This window comes from Pezoporus flaviventris, unplaced genomic scaffold (assembly GCF_033815535.1).
Source record: "Pezoporus flaviventris isolate CSIRO_AGI_PZ_B2104156 unplaced genomic scaffold, CSIRO_AGI_Pfla_v1 ptg000213l, whole genome shotgun sequence".
Taxonomy (NCBI): Eukaryota; Metazoa; Chordata; class Aves; order Psittaciformes; family Psittacidae; genus Pezoporus; species Pezoporus flaviventris.
Genome location: NW_026892761.1, coordinates 14983678 through 15004223, shown reverse-complemented (window position 1 = coordinate 15004223; position 20546 = coordinate 14983678). Strand labels below are relative to the sequence as shown.

Sequence of the window (20546 nt, the reverse complement as noted above, 5' to 3'; positions counted from 1 at the left end):
GGATTAACCCCTGTCTCCTTTATACGCCATCACCTATTGCTCAGCAACAGAAAATAGATTCTGATTTGGGCCTGATGGGCACTCTTAGGGGTGATGCATGGAGACAGACAGACTTTTTTATAAACTCACTTGACCCTTCAGGGTAAGAAGTGGAAATACTTGTTGTGTAGTAAATTGAGCAAACATGACATGGACAGTAAGAGAGAGAGACAAGGAGAGAAGGCACAAATAACTGTGAGTGCTCTACTTATTCCCATGTAGCAGGAGGCTGGGATGGCACCAATAAAGGGAAGGAGTCTCCCTTGCATCACCCAGATCTGAGTTTGTACGTGCAAAATCAACCCAGAGGTTTGAATGAAGACAGCTGTTGATCTAAAATGAAACAACCTCCAATACAGTTGGCTTCCTAACGTTCAGTTGTTCAAAAACCCCAGGCTTTTAGGCCTCTGAATAGCACATGGGAGTGTTTTCACAGATCCCCAGGCTGGTTTGGGTTGGTCTCACAAACCCCATTTTCCTAGTGCAAGGGAACCTGCAAAGTATGTTTGCAACACTTGCCAGGGCACATAAATGGCACAACAGTCTGCTATTATTGCACAAAAGCAAAAGCGTATCACTGAAATGAATGACAGAGATGGGATTAGAACTTTTAAAATGCTTTGAATTGTAACCTGATCAAACTCAATAACCTGTTTTACAGATACAATGTTAGATCATGCGACTTCATTCTACACTGAGTCTTGCTCTTGTATATAAGGTAGATGTCTCTGCTCATAAATTCACAGCAGGAAGAAGTGTCCAGGAACTTTCAGTTTGCAGCAACGGGATCTGGCCATGTTCTGGGATTGGACTTCCCTGTGCTTTCTTCCCTTAGGGGTACAGAGCATGTAGAATTTTGTCCTGATAAATTAATTTTCCAAAATGGGCATTATTTCATCTTGATGCCTTGCCAAGAAGCAGTACGTGGGACTGATTTGAAGCTGCTATATTCAAATCTCCCATCACCACACAGTTGCTCCATCTTGAACTTCTGTTTAATAATTGGTTTAACACAAAGGGAAGGTGGTGTCATCTGGGTCTATTAGCCTGTTGCTAGTTAATGGCACTTCAGACATCAGCGTAGGAGCATCCCAAAGTTTTATTAGTACCCTTGGTAGTTTGATGGGAGGGAAGCTGCTGCCTTGGATACGCCTTAGTGAAAAGTTGGTTCCAGAGTTTAATGTTTATGTGAGCATCCTGCTTCAAAATAGAGGGGACACCTACAGCTTCCCAGGGCTTAAGCATGAGGGATTGGAGAGGCTCCATTTCAGAGACTGCCAGTGCTGGGTTTTCCTTCCCTGTGTTTCGTTTGTGCTGATGTTCTTCACTAAGCAGCAGACCTCCTGGGTGTTTACACCTCTGGGAGATGCATTCAGCAGATAAAGGTTGCAATCCCATGTTGTGCAAGGAGGTAGAGCTTAGCCTGACAAGCAGGGAGTAGGTTGGCTGATACAGACGGCTCGAACAAAGCACTTCTGTCCCCATCTGAAACTTCCTTCCATCACTATCACTGCAATCACACATGCACCCCTGCCGTATTGCTCCAGCCATTTAAACTGAGGCTGACAATTAATCTAAACTGGTGGCTATCACAAAATAAGCTGCTTGACCTGGAAGGTTACGTCTGTTGCAAAGGGAATTGTCTGTCCAGACATGTAAACTGGACAATACATTCTACTACTTTTTTTGGTACTCTGGTTTATGACGGTTTCCCAGCAGAAATACATTTTATTAGGAAAGGCAGTTTTGGGGGATTGTCTGACATATATTTGCATCGACCTAGGACTGTTGTGATATGAAAATACCACTGAGAATCGCATCTAGCTATCCTGGCTGTATTATCAATAGATCATAGAATCGTAGGATGGTCTGGGCTGGAAGGGACCTGAAAGTCCATCCAGCCCCAACCCCTGCCACGGGCAGGGACACCTTCCACTAGAGCAGCTTGCTCCAAGCCCCTGTGTCCAACCTGCCCTTGAACACTGCCAGGGATGGGGCAGCCACAGCTTCTCTGGGCACCCTGTGCCAGCACCTCAGCACCCTCACAGGGAAGAGCTTCTGCCTCAGAGCTCATCTCGGTCTCCCCTCTGGCAGGTTAAAGCCATTCCCCTTGGCCTGTCCCTACATCCCTTGTCCCAAGCCCCTCTCCAGCTTTCCTGCAGCCCCTTCAGGCACTGGAGCTGCTCTCAGGTCTCCCCTTGAGGAGCCTTCTCTTGTCCAGGCTGACCCAGCCCAGCTCTCTCAGCCTGGCTCCAGAGCAGAGCTGCTCCAGCCCTCGCAGCATCTCCATGGCCTCCTCTGGCCTCGCTCCACATCCCTCTTCTGCTGCTGCCCCAGAGCTGGATCAGGGCTGCAGGGGCTGTCCCCAGAGCACATCAGAGGGGCAGGATCCCCTCCCTGAGCTGCTGCTCACGCTCTGGGGGTGCAGCCCGGCACACGAGGGGAGGGAGTCTGGGCTATGAGAGCACACAGATGGGTCATGGGGGGCTTTGAGTCTGTGGCTAAGACCTGGCCCAAAGGCAAATTACTGCACTTGCCAAAGCTTAAACATATATTTAACCCAATTCTGTAAAACAAGAGAAGTTGGTGATTTAATCCACCAGCACCTTATCAGTCAGATAAATGAAAAGCCTGGAAGGAGCAGCATGAAGTAATCTGGCTATTTCATTCCCACTGAACACCAATTTCCAACGGCTAGAAACAAAAGGCATGGAAAAATATCCTAATGTAAACTGGCACGACAGCCAGAGCACAAGCAGTTAACATTCATTATGTATTACCAGAGCACTATAGATAGCATCAAACAGGAAGGGAAAAGCTCATAAAGCTATTACTAATGAACATAAAATTTGTAAACTTGTTATGAGGAATAATTTGCATAGCAATATAAACATGGTCTCTAATACTGAGAAGCTGGAGACAGTACTCTGGTAAAAAAAAAAAGTCATTATATGTTTAAAACTGTAGTTCTATTTACTTATAAGCATGTCGTATGGTCTGTAATTCACAGGTTCTTGACTGTATAGAACATACCCCTTTGTTACTGCAGACATTTCTACTTGCTGGGCATGCACAATAAGAAATCTGGAGTATTTGTTTTGCAGTGGTCTCCATGACCAGTGGGCAGTGATCACCTGAACATGGCTGTGCTTGTTTGAAGACATCGATTGGTCAAGAGTGCCACAATCTAGGAGACTTGCTTTCTTACTCCATCCTTGTGTTTTTATTTGCCTTATGAGATGTCATTTCATTGGGTTGTATCTTATCAAAGGAGTCAGATATCTGTTAGAGTCAGCTCTTCACTTCTCAATGAAATAAGGAAACAGTAGCAGTGATTTTTACCTTCCCCATCTCCTTGAAGAGCTTACATGGTTGTTTCTGATGGTGTCATCCTGAAGCTTGCTGAAAATAATCTTCAGCACTTTGGTGGGCACAAAATTCATGCAATATGGGTGCACTTTGTAGAATGTTTCAAGGATGACATGGCGTATGGATTAAAAACTTATCAGTTACCAGGGGCCATCAATGTCCTGACCTGGCTGTGCTGGAGGTCTTTATCATGAGCAAGACGCCGGTTCTCTCATCATTGTTATGACTAACCTCAGGCTGTTACGTTTTATCATGGGAAAAAGATGCCAACTTGCATTTATTCTAATCAGAATGGTTTCAAAATAATCAGAATTACTGAAAACATGTGAAAACAAATGCCATTTGTTATCCAATCCGCAGGGTTCTCCGGGCTCCTCTGGAACTGCTTAGGCTAATGCAAGAGACAGCAGGAGCAATACAAAGCATGATGGCATTTGTCCGACCTAGGAAACCACAGGATTAATTTGTCCAGTGACTCCAGTGGAGAAACCTTTTCCCTTTTCCTTGCTTTCCACTGAGCCTGAGCAGCAGAGTGCTGGTAACCTGCACCTCAGGATATGATAGAAATTTCCCTGTAATCCAGCAGGACAAACCAGTGAGTGCGTTAGCACCCAGGGCTGGGCTGGGCTGATCTCTTTCCATATCCAAGTTGACACAGAGCAGCCTTGCTCTGCTTCTGCACCTCACTTCTGAGCCTCATCTCTGCCTACTCGGCTTGGCTGGGGAAGCTTCCCGTGGCCATGCTAAGCTCTTTACAGCTGGAGGTTGCTTTTGCATATATCACAGACAGCTCTCAGTAGGTTGTGATTGGATTTTCCAGAGAGGCCTCCTGGGAGCGTGTCTCAGGAAGAGTGTATGGGGGAGGAGGGGAAGGATGTGGTCGCATGCTTGATCAGAAAAGCAATAATGAAAAGTGGATGGAGAAGGGTAGAGAGCAGTGGGAGTTTTCTCATCAATCCTGGGTCCTGTTGGGCCAGCAGCCCCTCTGGTATGTTTAGGGATGCTGTGTGCCTTAACAGCCTCCATTTACTAATGCAGTAATGACCTGCTGGAGGAGGAGTTGGCCGCTGTGCTAATTGCATTCCTCTGCTGCACAATAACTTAACACGTTATTAAGATTCCAAAGAAGAGGGTCAGGGAATTCATCTCTCTCCAGTGCTCTCCTGACCCCAGCGCCATCACACACGCACACAGTGTCCTTTCCTCTTTTTCATAAGTCCAAATGGATGCTATCAAAGGCTGGAAAGGAAATACTCCATCATGTGTAACACTGGGATAGCCACAATTTTTTCTTCATATTCCACATTTTCCGCCTAATTGTGCATAGCTGCAAGAGTCAGCTCTCGTGCTTTACACTGCTCTTGTAGAGCAAAAAGGCTCAGAGATGGAATCCGTGGAGTAAGATGGCCACAACTTCATGTGGTGCATATACTATGTGTTGAAGGTAAGACTCCTTTACCACAGCACAGGTTTTCACAAGCTCACCCAGCTCTGAGGGGTGGACCAAAGCACAGCAGAGATGTTTTTCCCTTGGGAGTTTTGATTTAGTTTGTTCTGGGGCTGGCTATTACACAGCCTGACCCAATATTGTTCCTCCACTGGATATGAGACCGTCAGATAAGACTGTAAGGAGGCAATGATCATCCCAGTGTGTACATTTATAGCTGCCAGTTGGCCAAGACAATACAGAACAGCTCTCAACCTGATTTGCTGGTGCAAGGTGGGGGCCTGAGCGACCCTCTCACTGCACTCCTCGTATGTCACCACAGTGAGGACAAGCAAGTAGCTCATCTTGCAACCTGGCATTAATGGTGCTGTGGATTGCCCATCACCAATTTCCTCCTCTTTCTCCTCATTTTTTGGTCCTCTCTCCTTGCCTCCCGGACAAAGGGTACGAGGCTAAATTGTACCTTCTTCAGAGGCAATATCTCTCTTGCATGGCAGTCTTGATGAAGAGGCTGGATTCACCACACTGGTTTGCCAGTAAAATCACCTACTTGGCTCTGAGCATTGTCCTAACTCAACAGCAAGGCTTGGACCAGCCCTTCTCCTCCCCATGCCTGCCCTCAACCCTGCCTCATGTCCCCTGCACACTCCAGATTGCACATCTTCAGCCTGTGCATATGCCTGCAGCAGCTTTCCTATTAATGTATGTCAGCATCCTTCAGTTTCTTCCTTCAGAGATCTTCTTAAAAGACTCCTCTGTACTACACCATTTTCAGGCTGTAATGATTTTATCAGGTTGTGCAAGATCTAGTTAGTATCCTGCCACTTTTAGAATATTAGATTTGGAGGGGGAAGAGATTGTTTATTTTATTGACACTTGCCAGGATAACATGTTCACTCAGCTCACTAAACAAATTAATGGTAGTAATCATCATAAATAATAATTATAAATGAAAGCGTGTGGAAGGTTAAAACTCTCTTGATAGAAGCTTTCCTCTGCCTGGTTTGAACCACAATTTGTTTTATAATCTAGCCGCTTCTGCTTTTCTTTACTTGCTTGTATCCTCACAGATCTATGTAAAAGAGCAAATAGAAGGCAACAGGTTATTTCTACTGCCGAAGTACCACAAAGCTTCACTGAGGCACTCACCTGGGTTGAACCATGGTGAGCTAGCCTGAAAGCCAAGAGAACGCCTGTAAGCATCCTCCAAAGGACCCATTCCCAGCTGCATCAAGCTGGAGGAAGGCTGGGAGCTCATGCCTATGCGAGCACAGATCCCAGCTCTCACCATCCTCTTATCCCCTCCTCTCAAGGTCACAGCAGACATGGTAGCTGGATCCAGCCTGGTGCACAACAGCACCTGGAAGGGTTTCTGCTGTTGTAAATAAGAGGCTGTCAGGTTATTAAAGTGAAGTCAAACATTAAAAAATCCCTACGAGTGTTGTGGGATTTTTTCCTTCTCTGCTGCTAGGAGTGGGTTGGTTTTAATGCCCACTCCTGCTTTAGTGTGACCATAGAATCATAGAATCACTTAGGTTGGGAAAGACCTGCAAGATTATAGAGTTCAACTGTTAACCCAGTTCTGCCAAGTCCACCACTAGGCACCCTGTTCCAATGCTTGACAATGCTTTCGGTGAAGAAATTGTTCCTAACAACCAGTCTAAACCTCCCTTGGCACAACCTGAAGCCATTTCCTCTCATCCCGTCCTTTGTTCCTTGGGAGCAGAGCCCAGCCCCTCCTGGCTCCATCCTACTGTCAGGCAGTTGTAGGGAGCGATCAGGTCCCCCTGAGCCTTCTCTTCTCCAGACTGAAGCCCCCAGGTCCCTCAGCCGTTCCCCATCACACTTGTACTCCAGCCCCTGCACCAGCTCCACTGCCCTTCTTTGAGCAGGTACCCTTCATGCTCAGGTGCAGAACAAGTTGGTTTTGGATTTTCCCCAAATAAGCTCATTGCTGTATTAGTCACAAACAGACTTCAAGGACACTTGACCTCAGTGTCTCTGCTTTCTTCTCTGATCATCTTCCAGCTTCTGCTTTAGCAACAGAAAACTACAAAGGAAAGAAATGGCAGAGTCAACGAAATGAGGGAAAGCCAAAGATTGCTGCTGTGGTTGGCTCGGAAGAGCCTGTGTGCCATGCTCCCTGTAACTATTTCCAGGTTACTCCCATGGTCTAAACCCAGGTAGTTGTATCAGGAAGGATTTTAATCCTGCAGCAGGGCAATCTTTTTTACACTATCTCTCTTTGTTCAAGTTCACTTTAAAAAGTTGTGTTTAAAAGTCAAGCACGGGCACCTTAAATGGTAGGTATTCTGGTGAATAGAACTATTAATTAATACAACTGGGAAAAGTCTGAGAACAGACAGGGTAAACAGGGAAGAAGGACATACAGAAAGGAAAGGAAAAGAGCAGCAGACAGTATAGAAAATAGAGTCACTTCTGAGCTGAAATTCTTTAACAAAGAGCTTTTCTTCTGCCTTCCCAGCTCTGCCATTCCCCAATTGCATTAAAGCGGTTGGCAAGATGAATAATATTTTTAGATGAAATATACTGGCAGAACAACAGGAACTGCAGCCCCTTTACTGTTCTGCTGGAAATTTCTGCTGCTGTTTCTGGTAAATATGGCTGGTGGCAGGACCTGGCTTGTAGCTTTAACCACATGTGGGAAGTTCATGGGGCAAAGATGCCAAGTCTAAAATTAACCCCCTTGAAAAAGATTAAAACCCAAAGTGCCTGGGGCAGGGTGAGGGTGTTGAGGTCGTTATTTTTAGTCTTTCAGTATATTAAGACATGTAGAGATTTGGAATATTAAGGATTAAAATAAAAATATAAGATCTCAGTGGTTTCTGGACTGAAATGAATAAAACATTTGCATGAAATCCTTAGACAAGAACCAAGAGAGAGTACTAAGGGCAAAGGCTTTTTGAAGCTCCCTGTATTGCTGTAGAGAGTATATCTAAGGTGGTGCCAAGTTTTACTATGAGCATCACATTTCTCTGAGCTCCATTACTGGGACCCCACTGATTTTTGCAAAGACCCAAGACAAAAACGAGTGTGTGTCACCCTTGGGCTTGTGGAGAAGAATTCAGGAATGTAACATGAAAGGACCAAAATCTGTAAAGCAGAAAAATGGTGCAGCACCAACATGGTGGTGTTGCCTCATTTTTATGTGTTTGGTTTTGTTTCTTTCTGAACTCTTTGAACACATCTCATTTAAGGGAAAACTTGAGTTTTCAACTAAGGAGTATGATATCACAGCTGATGCTGGACACACTGGTAAACATTTTTAAATAACTGTATTAACATCACCAGTATCACCAGCAAATTAAGGCCAATCTCAAAATAACTACTGTTTCATCTTTCACTTCATGTAAAGTATTGGGATTCATCCCTTCTTTGGAAATAACATGCTTTTATCCACACTGCATTCTTGGCTGAGTTTTTTTATTCCTTGTTTTAGGACACATTCAGTTCTGTTGGCTCCTTGTTATTGCTTTCTTGTTATTGCTACTTTGTCCTTTGAAACATAAATACAAGAGCTGTTGTAAAATAGAGGTCTGTGCTAATAAGGGAGCAGTGTGGAGCTGGTTGAGTACATTGTGTGATGCAAAGAAATGTAAACATGGAACTACTGATAAATCATTATTCATCAGCTGCTCCATGAATTCCCACCTTCAGAAATGATCAGAAATAGAATCACGGAATCATAGTCTGCTTTGTGTTGGAAGGGACCTGAAAGCTCATCCGGCTCCAACCCCTGCCACGGGCAGGGACCCCTTCCACTGGAGCAGCTTGCTCCAAGCCCCTGTGTCCAACCTGGCCTTGAACACTGCCAGGGATGGGGCAGCCACAGCTTCTCTGGGCACCCTGGGCCAGCGCCTCAGCACCCTCCCAGGGAAGAGCTTCTGCCTAAGAGCTCATCTCAGTCTCCCCTCGGGCAGGTTAAAGCCATTCCCCTTGGCCTGTCCCTACAAGCCCTTGTCCGAAGCCCCTCTCCAATTTATTAATATTTATTTATTTGTATTTAATTTATTCATTAGTATTTAATAGTATTTATCCCCTATTAGTCAGGGCAGAATGTCTAAGGGACACTGGGGCTAATGCTGGAATGCTGTGCCCTCACCTACCTAGTCCTGTCCTGAAAGAGGACTCAAAGATTTATTAACACTGGGGCTTGGCACCTCTGCACATACTCTACCACTTTCTTCATGGCTCAGTCCTCCATGTCCCACACCTAGTGGCTTTTCAAGCTTTACTCAAAATAACACTGTCAATTTGCAATCTTGTGGGTTTTTATTTAATTAATATGACCCTGGTAAATATTTTCTTCTGCCAGCAGGTATGGACAGTACTGCAAAAAGTACTATATATATAAATCCTGTTAGAAAGAGTTACTGGTCCCAAAAATGCATGGACCATATTAATAACAAAATTATATCTTTATTTTTGCCATATAAATGCATGTATGTTTGTTCATATATGTTAGTTCAGGCACAAATATTTCATAAAAGTTACACAAGGAGCTTTTACATCTCAGGATCTGAATGCAGCTCTCTGCAATCCTTGCTCAGACCTCAGCCTCTCTTGGCAGGAAGCAGACTTGGATGAGGAAGGATAGAATAAAATACAAATCAAAACCCCCTGACTCATCTAGGACAGACAACATGGGAATCCTGTGTAGAGCATCTTGTGATTGATTGGCTATGGAAATATGAGAGAAATAATCCTCTTCCTGGGCTGGGGGTTCCTGTTGTCATTCGATAAGAAAAATCAGCTCAGTGGACAATTCCTGGAATAAGACAATGGTGATCAATAACAAATTCCCAGTTGCTGCTGGAAAAGGTTTCTGAGCTATTGCAGACAGGACAAAAGTGTTCTCAGTACCATTACTGAAAGTGAAGTTTTAGACCTGAAAGCTAAAATGAAACAAAGCAAGCTTTCAATTAACTTCTCAGAGTGCTCTCATTTCCCAGGTCAGGGCAGATGAAAAGATAAATATTGAACAAAGGGGGTTGTTCTGTATCTGAAGCATCTTAATGAATACAAAAAGTTATACAACATACTCGAGGAGTGCTTTTGCCTTGTATCAACTGCTCCTTTCTCCAAGCCAATGATGAGACCATGGCCCCTCATGGGTGATCAATTCTTTAGAGTGATATTAGATGATTTATTGCATGCCCAGAGGCAAGGTGGATTTTCCCCTTGAACTCAGGATAATCAACATTGTCACTGATATGAGAGGGAAAAATCCTCATTAGAAATTCTGTACTTGTCTGAGAAAATATCCACTACTAGATGGTTTTATGACTTTTGCTACTGACTTCTGTGACATGAGCAGATCACACAAGTACCCCTGGTTTCTTTCCTTCTCCTGTCTGCTAAGGACCTTCTTAACCATTGTGAGAAATTGAGAGGTACTGCAGGTGTTAACTTTGGCATTACACTGCTCACGATATTTAGAGATGTTGCTGCTTGTGACCGGTCAGTATTATCATCACGTGTGGTCCCATCTTGACCACTTCATTAAGAAAGGAAAAAACCCAAACCTGATCACTGAGAAAGTTGCTGTTGTTCATCAATGACCAAGGCTTGTCAGAGTCTGAAGAAGACATCTGCAGCTTCTCCAAAGATTATTCACTCTCTGTCTATATCTGGCAGTGCCACAAACTCAAGAAGAATGTGAGGTGTTGGGGGGAGAAATTAAGTGCTTTGAAATAATATTTGAGCCTGTCTTTCTAAGGCCAGAGAGGGATTACTGCAGGCAGCCCAGTTAGTGCAGGTCCTGGGGGTTTAAGGAATCCCTTAGGTTTTGCTTTAGTAAATTTTTTGGGGGAAAAAAAATGATTGATCCTATTACATGGATTAAATAAGCATGTTTTCAATTTATCTATGGTGTATTCTGATGAAGTGTTACAAACTCTTGAATACTGCATAATGGAGTCATACCAGCTCGAATAGGAGAATCAGATGTTTGTGGATCTGAGCCAAAAGTTCATTGACATCAACTAGTAGTAAGGGAAGCTTACTAGTGTTTTCAGTGAGCTGTAACTAAGACTCCATAAATACAGGAAAGCTTTTTTATGGTTAGTTCTGCAAAACCAGTGAAACTTCGGAGAATTCTGGCTTGTGCCTCATGCATCATTAGCACACACATGAGCTAAATTGTGACTACTACTTAGCCAGAAAGAGTAGGGCTCAGCTTCTAGATCCCCAACTGTTTAAAGAGCAGTCACAAAAACTGATTTGGGCTTCAGGTCTGCAGGGACAAAAGAAATACCAAACACTGTTACTCTCTGTATAACTTTTTATTCTTGCAGCCATTGTTTATTCCTTCCTAATGACCAAACACACAACCCCAATATTTCTCCTTAATGTACACAAAACTTCAAAAGACATCCAGAGTACAAGTAATTCATGGCACTAAAATGCCGTGAGCTGAAACCTTGAAGCTGCATGAGCTTTGCTACTGACTTCATTGGGCTAGAATTTCATCCAAAGATGATTAATTACCACAACTTTCAATCTCCATAAATGCTATTTTGCAATGTTGGATTGTTTAAGCCAGCTCTTACAAATGAAGTAAGTAGAATAATGATTAGAGGAACTGGAAAAAGAAGTGGTGGGAGAGAAGACAACAGTAACACTAAACCAGTTATGTTTTTAGAAGCAACCTGCTAAGACCTGGTATCAAATGAGAGTCTTGCATACAATTTCAGTATAATTTTACCAACAGTATTAAAACAAATCTGATTTTCTTTATTCTGTTTCCACAGAAAAATGTCCCAAGCAGAGCTATACCAAGGAATGACACATTGACCACAAGAAGAGAAAGAATGACTCTGCACTTTCCTCTCACATCCAGCCTGTTCCTTTTCTCTCTCCATGTAACTATTCCATTTAGTAAGAACTGAAAATGAAATCTCACATTGCGTTCATAGTTAAGTCTCTTTGATGTGTATGTGCAAGACACTTCATGCATGGGTGCATGGAGAGGTAGATCAGGAAAGTCAACTTTTCATCCTTGTCTTCCACTCTTTTTATTATCTTCTTTTGGTTTAATGCTTTGCATGTGAATGTTTCATGTTTTGCTCCAGTGAGTGAGAGTGAAAAAGAGAAAAAGGGGAAGGACATGGAGATCCCTTTTAAAATATCTCAAAATGAGCAACATTTTCTTCCTCAAGGAAAACAAAACAAAAAGACAAAGAAAACAACACAAACCAATTCACAGCTTCATGCACTGTGCAGGCTGAAAACTGGGCTTCTAAGTGCCTACTACTGCTCGGTCCTCCCATGTCACAACAGAAAGAGAATCTTATCTACAACGACCAAAGCCAATCAGAGAGCTTAAACCTAAGCCAGTGCTGTTGAACTGTCCAAACCCCATTAAAATCAATATAAACCCTTTGTCTAAAGTACCCTTTCTAAAGTCTAAAGCTTTTTCAAACCATGCCTTTGCTGCAGTAAGCTCATTTTACTTGCCTGCTTTTCACACAGGCTCATCTAGATCTGGGTTGCATGTTAGTCACCTGCATGGGGAGCCCAGGTTATCCCTTTTTCTCTGCAGTAGGAACCTGATGATGTAGATCCCCTGCTCTTTAATCTTATTTTATAGACAAAAATGAACTGTTATTTCTACATGTTGCTTTGCCCAGTGTGATGCCATGGGCAAAGAAAAAGCAGCCCATGTAATCACAGTTGGATATGAACAGAACCCAAATGACTTAATGAATTTTGGCACCATGAGGAGCCTAAGAAAAGATCAAGACCCTTCCTGTCTTTTTGAGGGGCTGTACTAGCACAGAGCAAAAGACAATCTTTGCCTTGAAGGGCTCATGGAACTAGAAAGCAGCAATATCTGCATGTATTTTAGAGCATCAGTATTGCCTCCACTGGGCTACTCCAAGCAGCTTCACATGAAATGAGCAGTGATGAACGTCAGGAAAGTTCTGCGCCAGAGCATCTGCAAAGAGAGCATTCCGAACCGTATCCCAGGGCCTCATGGTACGAGTCAGTACTCAGAATATAGGGGAAAGATGTTGACAACAATAATTGATCAGAAATGAGACAATCAGTTGACTGGAGTGGCTACGTGATTAATTGTCAGGGTCCAAAAACGTGATTAAAAGCTGCAAATTATGTGAAAATTTGAAGTGAATTTTAAACAAGTATACATTTCTTGACTCAAAAGCACTTTAGCCCTATAGCCTGCAGCTTAGAGACATCTATCTGGCTTCCTTCCCATCAATCGATACCATTAAAGCCCTAAAAAAAAATAAAAATCCTTTCTCCATATAGTTATAAAATATCAATTACATACATTTTCATTAGCTGAATGCAGTGATCAGGGCTGATACCTTGGTTGTTTGTTTCTCAGCAAGACATTGTTGGCACTCTCCCAGTCACAGTCTTCTCCACTGGGAGCATCCTCTAATCACACTGATGGGGACCCGCACTTGGCACACCAGCCATGTACCTAATACCGTATCACAAGCTGTCAGTCACAGAGCACAAAATGGGGGTGCCCAGCTTTGCTTTCTCCTGCCCGTCACCCCTACAGTGCATTAACCACCAGAGCCTGCAGAGGATATTCTGCTGCAGGATTTAAAAGCTCCAAGGAAACATTAATGAGTTATGCTAAACTCACTGATACTCTAGTGGAAGGTACTTTTGCCTCTGTTTCACTGATGCAGACGTTTAGATAAAGATAAGTCACTTGCCCGAGGCCATGCACTGATTGAGTATCAGAGACCAAATTAAACTGACATTTCTTGGTCCTTAGCTCCATGTTGTGGAAGTACTTCTGAAGAAACTGTTTAAAGAGAAACTAACAATATCAGCCCTACATTAAATAATGCCACCTCCTCTGTGCTCTCCAATTCCTTTGCTTTTAAATGCCACCCTGTCAGCACCAGCATGCAGACACTTCTTCCATCCCTGACAGCTCAGCATTTTCATATATCCATGAGTACGCATTGCTGTTCAGCTCATCTTTATGTGGCCCAACACTCCACTGGGGATCTTTTCTCAACAAAGCAGGAGCTGAACATGTCTAGAAGCATAGAGATATTTTTAAACCAAGCACAAATGTGCATAGCCACGCTGAATGTCATTTTGGAAAATCATAGGATCACAGAATGGTTTGGGTTGGAAGGGACCTTCAAATCTCATTTAGTCCAACCCCCTGCATGAGCAGGGACATCTTTAACTGGATCAGGTCACCCAGAACCACATCCAGCCTGGCCTGGAATGTCTCCAGGGATGGGGCATCCACCACCTCTCTGGGCAACCTGTGCCAGTGTTTTTACCACCCTCATTGGGCAAAATTTCTCCTTCACATCCAGCCTGAATCCCCCTCTTTAAATTTAAAACCAAAACCAAAATGCAGCTTTCTCTTTTCATTCAGCACTTCTCAGAAACAGCACAGGAAAGGGAAGGTGGTGGAAGGCAACTGAGTTTGTTCTTTAGAAGGAACATGTTAGATGACTGCATTAATGGTTACTGGATTTTATCCTCAAGAGAAAAAAAAAACCACAGATAAGCAAGTAAACAAACAGAAAAGATGACATACCTCTTACACAACCTGCTGGACCTTATGGCCCTGCATCTCAGACATCCTCTGAAACAGAAACCATCAGCCACATCCTGGATATTTTCTAACAAAAGAAATGGAACATACACACCTTCTTAAAGAACCTGAATGGGGCTAGAAAAAGTGAGGCTCTGTATAAATTCAGTGGACTCTAAGTCATCCAGCCTCATTTTCTTGTCTCCTTTCCTGTCAGTTCCAATTGGTAGGCTCTTGGGCTCAGTCTCCCCATTTGATAATTTTGGCCTTTGCAGAACTAGGTTTTGTGAGGGTATTAGAGCAAGCAGACTGAGAACTTCTTGCCCTGCATTTCTTGCCCTTCACTCTGTGGCAGAGGGCAGTGGGTGCTGACACCAGCATTGCAAGGCTGAGTGTTACAAAACACCATCACCCAGCAAGCCTCCTGCAAGGGAGCTCTGCCTTACCCCACACATAAAGGTGCCTTGTGCAAACTTCTCATGCTTCAGAGGGTAGCACATGTAAGACCTCATTTCCAGTGATAGCCCTCTCCATGGCATGCTTGCTGGCAACCTCCTTAGGGGTAAAAAGGTCTCTCTAGTCCTCAGGTCAATCCTACATGAGTCCAGAACTGGTAATTGCAGCTGAAATCACAATGGGAAGGGAGAGGATCATAAGCAAAGCGCTGCAGAGGGAAAATGGAAAGCCTGTATTTTACTGCTGTAGTGCTGGACACAAAAGGGGTCAAGTAAATTCTCCCCTGCTGCAAAACTGTTGAGTGTGCACAAACTAAGAATACTTTTCATTGCAAGAAGAAAAATCCATTGATTTTTTCCCCCCAGTTTTCAGCAACTGAAGAAGCTATCCAGTTGAATCTTGCAGGAAATATCTGCATGACAGACTGCACACTTCCATTTCTCAGTTGTTAGAGAAATGTTTCCCTTGTTGACTAATGCAAAATGAATTCTCTCAATTAACAGGGGTTTATTTCTTTGGAATTAATTAAAAAAACTGACATTTTTCCTTGAGGTTTCCTTCCCTCTTAATGTGGAAAATATATCCAATGGTAAATTTCAAGTAGCTCTTCTTCAGAGATCTCTATAACTTCCACGATCAACAGACCTACAGGCAAAACAGGTCTTAAATAGACCCCAAAACTGCTTCCTCGTGCAGTTATACATGAGGTTACGCAAGGTTACATGGGCATGTATGCTTGAGGTGTGACTTTGGGAGGACCCAAGTCCAAAACAAAATGGACCTTCTCACTGCAATCCAGGGCTAAGCTGGTGCACAGCTGCCCAGCTGTGCTGGGAAGTGCTGCAAGGACAGTGTGTGGCAGCTCTTCCACACTGCCCACATGGTCAGTAGCGGTCTTTCCCCAGCAAATCCATCACTTCCAGTTAGGTCACAGGACACATATGGCTCTGGGCCTGCCAAAACCAGACCCGTCCTCACCACTGCTCAAGCACCATTGAAGTCTGTTTGACTGTTCCAGGAGAGAGTGCGGTTTAGATCTCCTCTGTCTCTTGGCTTCTGCTCTACACCTGCCAGGAACTGCACATGCTGGGGTTACATCCACACAGGGATATGCGCTTATAGGCAAGCCCACTGCATAGAGCCATAAAGGAACTGAGTCAGCCTGGTCTGCTGTATCTGGCCCTCCAAGGCTTGCAAGTTCTTCCAAGCCCATGTCTCACTGGAGTGTTTCTGGCCAGATGGGAAGAAGTGAGGTGTTTAGTGGTAAAAATGACACGGCTTTTGATTAAGGAAAACAGTGAAATTTCTCTCAAGGGCAAAAAAATGTAAATTCCCATGAAAATATATCTTCCCTGTGAGAACCTACTAACTAAAAGAAAGAGCTTTACAGGGCTTTTGTTTGCCAAGGAGCTGTGCAGATGTGACTCATTTGCTTTCCCCAGGCCAAATATTGGTTGGTGCCTAGAAGGAGGCATAAACCTCCCTACAGATGCACTGAGACTCTCCACTAGAAACAGCACCACAGGCCAGGTTCCAACTGAGAGAAACCCTCTTCACAGCTTCCTTGGGCTGTCTGGTTACCACCAGGGACAACACAGGCAAAGGACTATCTGCAAAGCTCATTGCACGTCCTTTGAGCCAGCAGCTGTGTTTGGTCAAATCTGACAGGGGGAAAGAGGCCTTGAAGACATCACATTTCTCCAAGGCTTGCAGAAAGACTCCACCACAGTCTTGCCCCATTCTGCTTTTGCACAGGGGAAAGAGGGAAAGTTTCCACTGAGGAGGACTGCCTCCTCCCACTGGGGTGGAAGGGATTAGGAACGTTGGGTTCCCTGCTCACGTGCTGCACACAGGCACACACGTTGCAATCAGAGCATCATGGTCATTTTCACAAGCAGACCAACTCTTGACCAGATTAATTTTTCTTTTAACACCTAACTTTCAAATTATGGATATTATTTTATGATCAGAACAAATGATTCATCAACACGAAGATCTTTCACCACATATGTTTTAGAGCTGATTCTTTGTCTGTATAGTCCCATTACGCATTATTTTTATTATTAAGGTTATTATTATTACTGCTGTGAAGCACTGATACTTCTATCATGTTTTGGTTTTATTATTGTTTCCTTAGATGTTTTCTGTGCTTTGCCATATGCTTTCTTTAAAATACTTCCAGGCAGCTTCCAACAACAAAATCCACCTTCTTCTCTAACATGACTAAGTTTGTTAGAAAGCAACACTTTTTCCCATACAGAGAAACCTGCATTCCTGTTACCTAGGCCATTAGCACACGTTTAATTTCTATTAGAGGTGACAGCAATAAAACTGTTGTTGAAAATGCATTATGCAATCCAATACATCTAAGCTGTTCTTGTTCACTTTATAAGAAAAGGGGTTATTTACTTATTGTCCTGAAAGAGTGGTGAGAAGCATAGTACAAAAGGATTTTAATCTGGTGAGACAAGAAGTCAGATGTCCTTCTTGTTGCCCCTGATGGTGATTTCATTTCTCTAGGGCCTTATTACTGTTGGAAGCATTTAATGTTTTGGATATGAAAGCAGATGTGATCAGACATTTGAGTCTGAGGGCTTCAGCTCATTACCAGCTTTCCAGGTAGTTTAGATACCTGTCAGGCTAGGGCATCTGTCCTGGTGCTCATGCTCCTGCTCTGGCCGGCCATTATGAATCAGAAGATCTCAGATCTGTACTTCACTGTGGTCTTTTTAGTCAAGGTGAAGGGAGAGATAGACAATGCATTTTGTATTTGATTCCAGCACTTAGGTGGATTCAGCAAACTCTAGAACACACAGCACCATTGGAGCAATCCTCTCAATAGCATAAAACTGTGTTTGGTCTCCCCTTTGCTTCCAAGGAGGGTTTTGCAGCCTGGATGTCTGAGATGAGGATTTCTGCCAACTGTTACTCAGGAAAAGAATTTAAATGTGATGGCCTGAGCCTAAGTCCTTGGTGTAATATTTGTCCACATCATAAAACCACTGGACACAATATGGAAATGCAATTGACAATAAACCAAATGATATAATCCCATCTAATGGTATTATAATAAATCCCAAGTGAACTAAACATGATTGGGCAAGTATTTCAAAGTGTTACTGAAAGAGTTTTTATAGTGTGAAGATTTGCAGTTGCCAGGCAGTGGCCAGACGCACAGAACAGGCTCTAAGTTAGCCAATTCCCACCCTGTAAACCTGTGGCTGTTTCTTACAGAAACATCTTTCTTTAATTAGTGTTTTTACTTTTTGAAGGATTCAGAGGAGTTTTCTGAAGTGTGCTTCATTCTTTTAAATACATTGCTCCTATTCCCAATCAGCTATTTCTGGTTTGTAGTGAAATCCCCTAACGAGTAGAAGGGGATTAAGTTTCTGTAAACCTACCATTTATGAACTTGTGAGTTGCTAAATAATGTTTGCCTTTCACCTAATGGCTGCTTGTGCCTTACATGTCTGTATGGTTTGCTGTGTTATACCTCTGGTCTGGTGTTACTGTTTTCATTCTGTTATAGTTCTGAAAATGTGATTGTCCTGGATTCAGCAGTAGCAGTCATTTTTCTCCTTCTTAGTAGCTGGTGCAGTGCTGTGTTTTTGACTTTCAGCCAGGGAACAATGCTGATAACACTGATGTTTTTAGTTTAAACCAGTTCTAGTTTAGCTTAAACTGTGACAATGATCCAAATGGTGCTGAGCACAGCTGACCGTCTGCTTAACTGTATGTCTGATAACTGCCATTTTCAAATCTTCTCTCCTCTGGAGAAAAGGGAAGAGAGAGACCTTTCCCTCCCTTCTGGGAGAGCATCTTCATTTTTGAGCAGACTGAGAAATCCCTACAAACAAAAAGGTAGCTTGACGCTACCCAAAAGATTGCATGTTCTTGAAAGGGCCTCCACTCATCCTTGGTTCTGGGAGAAAGCAAAAAAGACCCAGCCAAAAAATGACGCTGCCCTCTGTGATCTGTACAGGGCTGTGTAGTACATTGAACAAACATGGTGGCAGAGGACTTTTAAAACACCTCCCTACCTGACACAGAATGTCAAGTTCAAGACTTGCTCTGCAAATATCCTGGAGACTCTGAGCTGATCAAGATGAGGGTAGCTGCTGCCACCTATTCTGAACCTGCTGTCAGCATGCTTGCCTGCCTGGACCAAAGGCTCATGAGAATTAAAATGCAAGAATCCAGAGTCAGAAATCAAAATGAGCCCTTTTGGCCCTGAAACACCCCAATTCTTCTGCAATTTCAAAGGTCCCTGTAGCTAGCAATGGATGAGAAGTGTCTCTAGTAGGCACAACAGCAGGCAGGTTGAAATCATCTCAATGAAACTTGCAGAACCAGTTACGTTTCCATACCAGAGTAACACCTTCACTAAGACTGCTGGAAGTCATTTGAGTGCTGTAACTATTTATATCCAGTGAAGATTTCCCCAGAAAAGAGAACATGAAATATGATCTTGTCCCAAAATGCCTGAGTTCAATGGAAAATGAGCAATTAGCATTTTCTCGGCAAAACAAAGGATTTGCAATCTTCACAGGCAATTTGGGTCCATTCATGATGTATTCAACAGAACATTTCTGGTCAGGCATTTTATAACGCTTTTGACTGTCATGATGATGTAAGTGGTAAAAGACAAAATCAGACTGATAACTGTATTAGCCTTGAAAATAAAATTCATCCCTGGTAACCGTGCTTGCAAATTTCAAGAACCAATTTAGCCACACCAGTTGATATTTAAACTACTGTAGCCAAGAACAGAGCACAGTGCAGTAGTAAGAAAAACTTTAAGAACCGAGTCCTAAATCTCTGTGAAAGGACAAATTCAAAGAACCTTACTTGTTTTTTCCTGATTGCAGTTATTCATTGTACTTCTGCTTTGTCCCTTGGAGTACAAATCCAGTATATTTTAGTAGGAGAGTAAGCAATTTTCAAGGGCACTTTTCCGCCAAACTGAAGAGCAAAGTGTGCGATTACTCACATATATATATCATGTTACTAAAATGTCTGCGTTTGCCGTAGGGATTGACTACCCCATGATTTTCACCTGTGCCTTATGGGTTAGCATGTCTGTGTGTGGAGGGGAATGAGAGCAACCAACCATCACACAGCTGTAGTCTTTTCAACAACAACAGAAAAAGGCATCCTGCCTTAGAGGAAAATAATAAACCAGAAGCAGGCAACAGTCAGATGGTTTGAGCTTTCTCTTGGGTAAAGTGCTGTGGCTACAGATTAACTTTGTTTGTTCAATATTTACTGTATTTTCCTTTTACCTGCTCTGAAACGAGGACTGGAAGCACTTTGCTAAATGGATGGAAATTATCCCAGCTTCACAGCATGCCTTGTAAGTGCCCTGGTACTGCTTTTGGCTGTGCTGTTTTGCAAGTACGTACAGCAATCCCCTGTCAAAGGTTTCCATAGATTCCCCTGCCCCTGCTATGGCAACAGCACACTCTCAGCTCCACTTCTTAGCACTGGAGGTCTGTTTGTATCAGAAAGATGTTGCTTTTGGGGGAATCAGGACATCCTGATGAGTCTGAAAGCTCAGACCTGCCCAGGAGCAGAGTCCCTTCAAGAGCTCATAGAATCACAGACCTGAAAGCTCCTCCAGCTCCAACCCCTGCCATGGGCAGGGACACCTTCCACTAGAGCAGCTTGCTC

General features: G+C 43.4%; 1 long non-coding RNA gene across 1 annotated transcript; it reads right to left on the bottom strand.

Annotated features, from left to right (window-relative positions):
• Nucleotides 1-5394: 5394 nt before the first annotated feature.
• Nucleotides 5395-19833, bottom strand: LOC133262347 (uncharacterized). Its single transcript, XR_009741279.1, has 3 exons — nt 19725-19833; nt 6847-6905; nt 5395-5927 (listed from the first exon to the last, which is right to left on the bottom strand). It is a non-coding gene; the product is annotated as an uncharacterized LOC133262347 (long non-coding RNA).
• Nucleotides 19834-20546: the final 713 nt, after the last annotated feature.